This window comes from Montipora foliosa, chromosome 2, assembly GCF_036669935.1.
Source record: "Montipora foliosa isolate CH-2021 chromosome 2, ASM3666993v2, whole genome shotgun sequence".
NCBI classification, from domain to species: Eukaryota; Metazoa; Cnidaria; class Anthozoa; order Scleractinia; family Acroporidae; genus Montipora; species Montipora foliosa.
The window spans coordinates 13,554,636-13,564,635 of NC_090870.1; positions in this window are offsets into that span (position 1 = coordinate 13,554,636).

Below are 10,000 nucleotides of genomic sequence, written 5' to 3' on the forward strand. Positions count from 1 at the left end.
TTCAGTTCTCAAGTGACTAGAAATACCAGAATTAAGATAGGTGTGAAAGCATTAAATCGTGACAGGCGATTACCTATAAAGTAGCGAGTGAGATAGTGGCGTTTCTCGGCGCCAAAACTATCCTGAAGGCCAGAGAAACAAGAAAGGCGAAGGCTAACGCACTTTACCCGGAAATCCACAACATCATTGTTAAACCCCCAGATGCGACGGGAGCACGACAGCGCTTGCGGCTAAAGTTTTTTATCTTACCCTTTCAAAAAAAGGTCCACACAAGGCGATCAAAGCGCTCACACACCCTTAGCAACGTGCCAAAAGCGACTGGCCCCGAGAACATTAACTATCATCGGGCGACCGATGAATGCCGGGACAATTCCCTCTGCTTCCATAAATTCAAAACCGTCTCGAGTTTATCGAGCTTACTCTTCCAATTGTCAAATTTGACCGAGACTAAACCGTTGGAGAAATACAACTCCAAAATCCAAATCTTGGGCACCCATTTTAGGCCGAAAGGAGTGGCCTCATTCACCCTCCACCTACCGAGCCACATAGCCTCGGACTTGGAAGTATTGAGCTCGGCACCCGTGCCACGTTCATACTTGTCTACAACACGCAAGAGGCGACAGAGAGAAACCTCGTCCTTAACAAAAATGGTCGCATCGTCGGCGTATTGAGATACTAGAAACTGAAGACCCCCGGATCCAGGGAGCCGAAAAGCCTCAATACCCAGACACTTTCTGATCTGGGTTGACAAAATCTCCGACACCAGGGCATACAAAAGGGGAGACAGTGGACAGCCCTGCCTCACTCCTCGCTCAAGAAAAACAGGCGCAGAAAGGCGTCCATTGCAAATGATACGAGAAAAAAACTGAATTATAAAACAGCGCGACCCACCGACAAAAGGATGGGCCGAAGCCAAAACGAGACAAAACACGCATCAGAAACTCATGATTGACACGCTAGAAAGCGTAACCAAAATGCGCGCTTCGTTGGTTTTGTCAATCATATCGAGCGTATCACAAACTAACTGTAGATTAGAGAAAATAGACCTACCCACCACCCCACACGTTTGATCGCGGTGAACTAAGGAGCTCATCACCGGTTTCAAACGCTCCTTAGTAACCTTAGAGGCCAACTTGTAATCAGAGTTCAACAAGGATATTGGGCGGCAGTTCTTGGGGAGCCGCTTATCGTCCTTCTTGTACAGAAAGCGCAAAATACCCTCCTTGTGACTCTTAGACAGAAGCCCGAGGCGATAATTATCATTCAGAACATCCACAATAACATCAACCAGGTCATCCCAGAAAGCGAGATAAAACTCCGTGGGGAGCCCATCAGAGCCAGGGTCTGAAGGCTCCTAAGAGCCGAGGAGAGCTCATCCTCGCTCGCCCTCGCAGCTGTCACGCTCAGCATCGGACGGGAACATCTCCAAATCGCATCGCATCGGAATATCTGGCGTATTTAAAATGGCACTCAACTCGGGACGCCTGGTGACGAGTATAATAAGTTCTGGAGGGAGGGGAGTCCCAAATTGCTAAAAACAAAACTCACTGAGCAATCTGGGACTCCCCTCCCTCCAGGGGGACTTATTATACTCGTCACCAGGCGTCCCGAGTTGAGTGCCGTTTTGAATTCGACACTGCGAGGACAACAGTTTCTGGCCGCCATTTTAGCAGGTTAACTTACAAGTTCTACGGAGTCTGGTGGCTTCGTGTTGCTACCTGGAGATGCTTCAGTGGATTCATGGTTTAGAAAAATTCGTGTTCCACGAGCCTGGCGGGTTTATTTAGCGACTGGATTCGATTTTCGTGAAAAAAAACCTGCTTGTTTTGGGTCGATTGGAGTCCCGACGCTGGCTTCCGTCTCCTACCTTGTCTCTATACTATGAAGGAAGGTGAACGGGGACAGCTCACCACATGGTAAGTTTTATCGATTTTTATTTCCATTTTCTAGCAAATTTTCAGACCTAAACTTCGCCTCATATGTTCTCTATATTTACCTATGTGGCACACACAGTGAGCCTGGGTTACCCGTGGCGGCACGTGCTGCAAAGTTCCCTCATCAGTAACCGAAACAGTCTGCCTAGCATTGGATTCTGTAGTTTCCACACATTGCTCAACGTACAATGGGAAAAGCTTAGCATGTCCCTTTGGAACTTTTTTCCCCTCTTCCCTTTATTTACACATATACAATGGGCTGTGTAGAGAAACAGATGATGTTATTAAGTTTAAAACAAATTACTTAGTCGCGACAACAGTAGAACGACTATACTATATACATGAACGGTAAGAGAAATATAGTAAACATATAAGTTGAATCGTTAGTCTCCCACGGGGAACGCGGTAAAATGTCAAGTGAGGACCGAGGAAAGGAAAGGAAAGGAATTTTATTAAAGTGTCTAGTAGATTTAGCGCTGGAGCACTAATTGGGGACACTGTAAAGTGAATTTAACGATTAACACAACAAGTCAAATGTTGGTTTTTTTTAGGAGAGGGGAAACCGGAGTACCCGGAGAAAACCTCTCGGTGCTGAATAGAGAACCAACAAACTCAACCCAAATGTGACGCCGAGTCGAAGAATCGAACCTGAGCCATATTGGTGGGAGGCGAGTGCTCTCACCACTGCGCCATCCCTGCACCCTGAGGGTCTTATTGTCTATTCTGCACAATAGTTGTTTGTGTCCCCAGGTCTCAACAAAATCTGGAACAGGCGTAAAGTTGAAGACCGCATAAAGGCGTTGGCGAAACGCGGTGTTTGATTTTATTTACAACATTTTGTGGGCTGGACGCCCAGCCTCAAAAGTATAAAGGTTTCTCGCCGCCTAGAATGCGTTCAGCGTGAGATTAGAGAGAAAAATAGAGGCCGTGTTTAAAGAGCACTAAAGGCGGTGAAAAGCCGAGAGGAGATGAGTAAAGCTGATTGACTAGAGAGATTCCTATGCCCAAACTCTAGGCGCAATTCACAGAAGATGTGAGAACAGGATTCGATTTCGCTGCATAAAGCGCAGCGCTCGCTCACGCCCATCTGTTGCCAGCGGTGTAAATAAACCCTGGATTTGACTATTCCATGAGCGACAAGCCAGGCAATATCGGCTTCCCAGTTCGTACTCAGACCCCCATAAATCTGAAGCCAAATGGTTTACTAAGGTAAACGTGTTTTAAACTGTTTTTCCCAAGCAGATGTGCTGTGCAGCCACTTGGGCGAAGGGAGTGCGAGTTTCGAGTAGAGGCTTTTGACTTTGTAGTCAGGCAGTAGGGTGAGATCGATATGTAATCAATCGACTGCTGCAAGGAGGTTTTGGAAATACCGTGGCGGAGAACCCCAAGATATTTCGGGCAGAGATTACACCGGAGAAAAGACCAACTTTTCACCCGGCTACTTAAGGCAAAGCCAATCCAATAAAAGGCCAGGAAAACCCTCTTCGCTTGATAGGTAGGATCACCAATGCGGGGAAACCAGCATAGTTGTAGAGCGGTAGCTTTTTCAGCCGGGTTAATCACTTCAAGGCCGCCAAGAGAGAAAGGGAGTTGACAAGTCTCACGTTTCACCTGCTCTGTCTTGCGGTTCCACAGAAAGGCATAAATAGCTCTAGTGACCCTTGTGTGGGTGTAGTCCAGCATAGGGAGGACCGTGGCTGTGAACCAGAGTGCCGAGGCGCCGATAGAATTAATGATTAGGGATTTACCTTTTAGTGAGAGCGTGCGTGATTTCCAGTGGTTAAGGAGCTTTTCTAGTCTTATTACACGGTTATCCTAGTTAGAGAGATCAAGGTTAGACGTGCCAAAATACAACCCAAGGATTTTAAGAGCGTCTTTCTGATGCCGAAAAGGATCGGATCCATCCGTTGAATATTCTTCCTGAGCGTCCTTGTACGGCTCACTTTGTCCTTCCTGCCAAAGATACGACTTTGTCTCAAGTCTTCACTGATTTTAAGAATTGCGGCATTCGTGCGTCTGGTGTTAGGTGTTTGCAGCGCAGTCCCAGTGGTTTTGCATCCGTAACGTTTTCTACGTCCGAGTATGGTGATTGTTTTCTTCGTAAGTCCTCGTTCATCTCTCGTCGAGCTCGTCGTAATTCTTCGTCGTTCACTTTCGTGGTAGTCTATGACGTCCCTTATGAGCTCCTGAATGAAGCCCTTTCTCATCGTCTAAGCCATTTTGGCTCTGTTCATGGAATTCGTCAGTGTGGCCTCCAGGGTTATGATGGCATCCAAAGTGATACACGTGTGTGTGGCTAGAATGGAGTTGTCGGAGTCAGTTCCTTCATTCATGCGTTTTGGCAGGAAGCTCCTTAAGATTAAGCACGAAGGTCAAGTCCCCACCTGCCGTAAGTGTCATTTGCCAGACCATGTTGCCAGAGCGTGTCCTAATGTTGTTTGTTTCAACTGTGACCAGCTGGGTCAGACCTTCAGTGACTGTACCGAAGATACTAAATGCAGCATCTGTAAGGAGGATGGTCATCATGCCATTGATTGTCGCATGTCCTGGTGGCGTCGCCCTGCCTTGGCTGACATTGACGTTCCTGCTCCTGATTCACCTCCTGTGCCCCATCCTTCGCACCCTTCTACTGATGTGCCTCCTGTCGTTTCTCCAACTCCTTCTGATGTTTCTGAATGCCCGCCGCCTGTTCGCTCGTCTCAGCTTTTGTCCGATGATTCTTCTTAAGGTTACGACCCTAGCTACACAGAGCGAAGGAAACAGAGAATCTGCTGACACTGTCTCAGCCACCTTGAAGTGTTATGAATGTTTTGGACCACATGCAATTTGGCAGTGTGAGACCTTTAAGAGTGCATCTTACGAAGATCGATTGCGAACCGTACATCAGAAAAAACTCTGTGGAAGCTGACTTACCCATGGATACTTTTCCAGATCTTGCCCGAAGGGATTTTTTTTTTCGGAAGCCAGGACGTTGGAAGAAGTATCATTTCCTTCTTCACCCTCCTGATGGTGAAGAGACCGAAGCCCCTGCAGTAGAACGTGACAGTGTTAATCACCAACGGGATTTATTCGAGACCCGAGCTTGGTCTGTGGAACAGCCACAACACTCGCTGAGTCCAACCCTTCCTCAGTTACCGAATCCAGTAGTGGCAGTATCAAGAGATTCCACTGCAGTTGAAACGTCAACCAGTAGTTGGCCAAGGGTATGCTTAAAGGTCGTCCCAGTGAGAGACAGTGGATTAGGTAGTGACAAGCAGCTTACGACATACACCTTCCTGGACAGTGGGTCAGACACTACACTCTGCTTAGAAAGTCTGGTTCAAGAACTTAGTCTTGAAAGTGAGCCTGCCGATTTCACCCTTTTAACAGTTACTTATTAAGGAAATGAACGAGGTCACCGAACTCGCTTGAATATAGAAGCACTTGACGCGAAGAAAACGAATATTGCTCTTGATCAAGTTCTGACATTGAACGGCCTGCCCATTGGAGAAAGGCATTTGCTAGCAATAGAGAATTAAAGAGCTGGCCACACCTCGATGGCGTCAGTGTTTTCGAAATAGAAGAACATCGAGTCTCCATCCTTATTGGCAGCGACCGACCAGATATTATCGATGACAATTCGGAGATCAGAAGAGGAGCTAGGCGCCAGCCCTATGCGGTGACTACTCCCTTGGGATGGACGGTGTATGGTCCAATGCGTGAACCTAACAACGTTCATTGTTGGCCTGAAGTTGCCCACATACACGCATTTGTGGTGCTATGTATATCTTTAAAAAATAAGCGCACGCAAAATGACCGAGCTTGCAGGATTTGAGCATCATTGAGCTTGGTAATTGTTCGCGCTCGAATGTAGAGGGAATGTAACTTTCAGCGCGTTTGTGCTTCGGAGAACAGTAATTGGAAAGGCAGCTAAGTATTTAATACTTTTAAGAGAGTTCGCTTTGTGCACGTAAATTTAAAAGAATTCATGAGTCATTGGTGCATTTCGATCCTTCACATTACACTCTAATCAGTTAAGTCTGTTTATAGTTAATCGAGGAACTGGATCTCCATGGATGCATTTACTATGGTCTGTTGAAATATAAGTGCTACACAGCGAACGTTTGTAAAAACGTAACCCTTCCTTGCAGATATGTCCAGGTTTGACCCTAATTAGATGCACGCGGATTTCAATAAGCGTCACGAAGTGTCCCCTTGCTCTTCTAGCCAACTTCAGCATCACTTGTGTCTCAGAATACAGACAATTTATGTCACAAAGTGTCCCCCAAATGCTGCTCTTTAAGTGAAGATTAACTGCTGCATTTACCCAAAGCTAAAAATAATGCTACCCTTTACCCTTACCTTATTGTTGAAAATAGGTAGCAAATGCTTAGACTTAAAGGGACACTTTGTGTTGGATGTCAAAATTGGGCGTGCATCTAATTAGGGTCAAACCTGGACATAAGTGCTTCCTTGTACTTGTGCATGTTCATTGCCGTGCTTTTTAAAGATCTTCAGTTCCCGTCTGACCTTGTAGCTCAGTCGGTAGAGCAGCGGTGATCTAACCCGAAGATCGTGGGTTCAATTCCCACCCTGGTCAGAATTTTTCTCTGTCCTTGTGTGGGCCCATTTCCATTAGTAGGGCTAACGCTCACATGGTTCATATGCATGGGGTACAAAACTAGCACTTCACATTACAATCTTAGAAATAATCGATTACCCTTCTTTAGAAACATTCTAATCTACTCACTAGTTAATGTTTGAGATGGCGAAACGTTGTCGTCCTCCCCTAAGCTATCATAAAAGCCTTCAAACTACCTATCACGCTAGCAGTACTTTTAATTTTCCCATGATGAATACTCGCAACTAAACTGTCCTTCGGGTAACTTAAGACAGTTTATTTCGTATTTAAAACATCTCTGGAGTGGAGTATTCGTCAAAACAACTGGTGTACTCAAAGTAAGACAATTATTCGTTCTTAAAACCAGACAATTACTTTTGCTAGTACATTTCTTATTCCTGTAAGTCAACAATTGACATCTCCTCACGCTTTCGGACAATGTTTGATCAACTCGCTCACGTCCTATCCAAGAGGAAAGATACTTTCTTTCAAATAATCAAACACTATCTCCCACTCGTGGCAAATATCTCTTATTTCCACACGCCTTCTCCATTGTATCTTGTATCTTGAATCTCCGGATTACCCACAATTTGCGGGTCAATCGGGGGTTCAACGAGCTCTGAAAGAGCTCCCGGTCTTTAAGGATCGATTTACAAGGTACGATTTTTCTCGTATGCAACAAACTAACGACAGGCCTACAACTCGTTTACGATTGTCGCGTACGTCAGAAATAATGCCGTACCATTTAAAAACATGTTTTAAAACGCTGCGACAAGTCATGTCGAAGGCCTGTCGTAAGCTTCATTCATGTCACGTGCGCCAAAAATCGGACCGTGTAAATCGACCCTAACATGACCTAACATGAGGTCGGCAAGTTGGTCTGACAACTGGTACTCACTGCGGTCCACTGCGGTATTAAAATTCGCGGTAGTCATGAATGTTTCGAGTGAATGATTTTTCATTAATGGCTTTTGTTTCGTATGACAGGTCTATTGTTATTCAGTGATGGGCTGAAAACAGTAGCTCACTCGACAAGAACGCGCCATTTTCAAATGGAGCCACGACTTCCAATTTTCAAACTTAAAGGGATAAAGGTTCCTGTAATTAAAATGGCTTTTGATCCATCTAAAACCCATCTAGTATTTGCCATGCGAGCAAATTGGGAAGGCAATCAAAATTTCGAGAAAATCGCACCTGAAAATGAACTTTATACTAAAATTACCGAATTTAGTGCATTTTCAAGTGGAAAGAGATAGGCCTTATACTTGTCCAATATCATTCGTATTAAGCGCAAATGATAGATATATCATTGATCTTAAAACGCCGTGCTTGGAAGTTAAGATTAGCATTTTGGAGAACCAAGGAAGTGACTTTTTTGCAGTCTGGCCGGTCAAAGTTGGCCTATTCTTCTCTAATTGAAAACCTTTTAAAACCAAATCGTATTCAAATTTGCCGGGCAATCGGTTATGAATAATTAATGATGTCTCGTCATTCTGCGCGATGGACACTTTCAACTCAGTTGTTAACAACAAATCTCAGCCAGAGACTCGGAAAGGCATCCTGTCTTCAAGTGCTACGATTTACGATCCCCTTGGTTTGGTTGGTACCCTAATTCTGCCTGGAAAGGGAAATTAAACAAGAAATATGCAGATTGAACTGCGATTGGAACGACAGGCTCCCTGGCAAATTGTCAGTGAAGTGGAGAGATTGGAAGAGAGGACTTGCCAGCCTTACCAGTTACAGTATCCCTCGATCCTTTACTCCTCCAGGTTTTGGAGAGGGAGAAAGAGCTGAACTCCATCATTTTGCAGATGCTTCCGAATAACATGGATATGGAACAGAACGTACGGATCGTCAACTTTTCTGCTCAGCCGCAAGGGGACTAAATGCATGGCTTGACGTTAGTTCCACTAATGAGATGTCTTTTTCAGTCTGTATACGTGCCGACTAGGCGTTTTACGATCCGTGCAAACCGTATGCTGAATTTGCAGACCGTATCAGTTTGTGTATATTGGAGTCCTAGCAATCTGGAGGAAGGGAACTGGAGACTGCGATCAAGAATCCTCTGAACTCATGAAGGCAGAGGTCTCTTTCGCGTCCGGATCGAATCGGAATTTGGCACTGTTGGTTTTTGAGGAGAGGGGAAAACCGGAGTACCTGGATAAAAACCTCTCGGAGCAAGGAGACTCAACCCACATATTTTTGGGAGGCGAGTGCTCCCACCGCTGCGCCACCACTGCGTCACCCCTGCTCCCCATGATTACAGAACGGTGATTTCGTTCTGTAACCATCTAGCCGTTGATCTGCTGTAGTAATTTATTTCTGGTAATTTCATATTTGTAGTAGATTATTGAGATAGATTTTACCAAGTCAACCACGCTTGACAATATCACTTGTATCACTTATGTTACAAGATGTCATGGTTACTCACAGCTTTCCGTGTCCTGTAAAAGAGCACCAAAGAGCAGTTTTTTACGAAAACTCCAACTTGTTGACTCATACTCGCTAAACCAACCATTCATTTACATGGTATTTATGCGAAAATTAACGCCGGTCGTAGTCAACGCCGTTTTTTCAACAAGTTGGCACATTGGTTGCACCTTTTTCAGTACCGTGACGATGGCGGCCCTTTTGGTCAAACTTCGAAAACTCATTAATTAACTCATTAACTTCCAGGAGCCAGACTATCAGGTCTTCGGAAAAAAAAAACCTGCACGACTTTGAAAACCAGTAAAACATTCGTCATAAGAATTCTTAAGGCCCGGCTCACACTAGAAATATTCTCGGTTTTCACATGACGTCAAGGCTGTCATGTTGGTGCCCCGACCGAATCCTCCGGGCATTGAACTCTGTTATTATGCAAAGTTTTTTTTTGTTTTCGTGGAAAAACATGGCTGTTGATCGCGTGAGTGAATACCAACCATAAGCTTCGTGACTGTTGACGCAAGCAAGTTCCCTCAGTGTGCGGTGGTGTTTTCAGAGCCTTTCGTCACGCCTGCCATCGGCGCCGAATATTCAACATGTTGAATAATTCTCGACATGACTGAACATTTCCTCCAAGAGTGCGCGCATGAAAAACCTCTGGCCTTACCATCTTACACAAGTCGCATGCGTATTGTGCTTGAACACTTATCGTTGTCAAACTTAGCTGATACGGTTGGGAAAGGACAATACTCAAGCCCTAACTCCAGCTGAGCTCATCAGATGAAGAAGAAATTTTACTTTTACCTCTCTTACTGAGACGAAGACCAAGACGAAGACGTTTGTAAATAGCCAAATGATTTGCCTCCGGACAGTTGGTATTCTTAACAGTTGTCGTTGTACTGTTCCGTCGTTGCGTTAATTGTTGCATTGGCCCTGAAAAGCCCCTATGGGGAGTGGTCAAGTAAGTATGTATTGTATTGTAGAAAGATGTGCCAAACACAAGGAGCGTGCGCAAATACTGCTCGTCAGCAGTCTCATATAC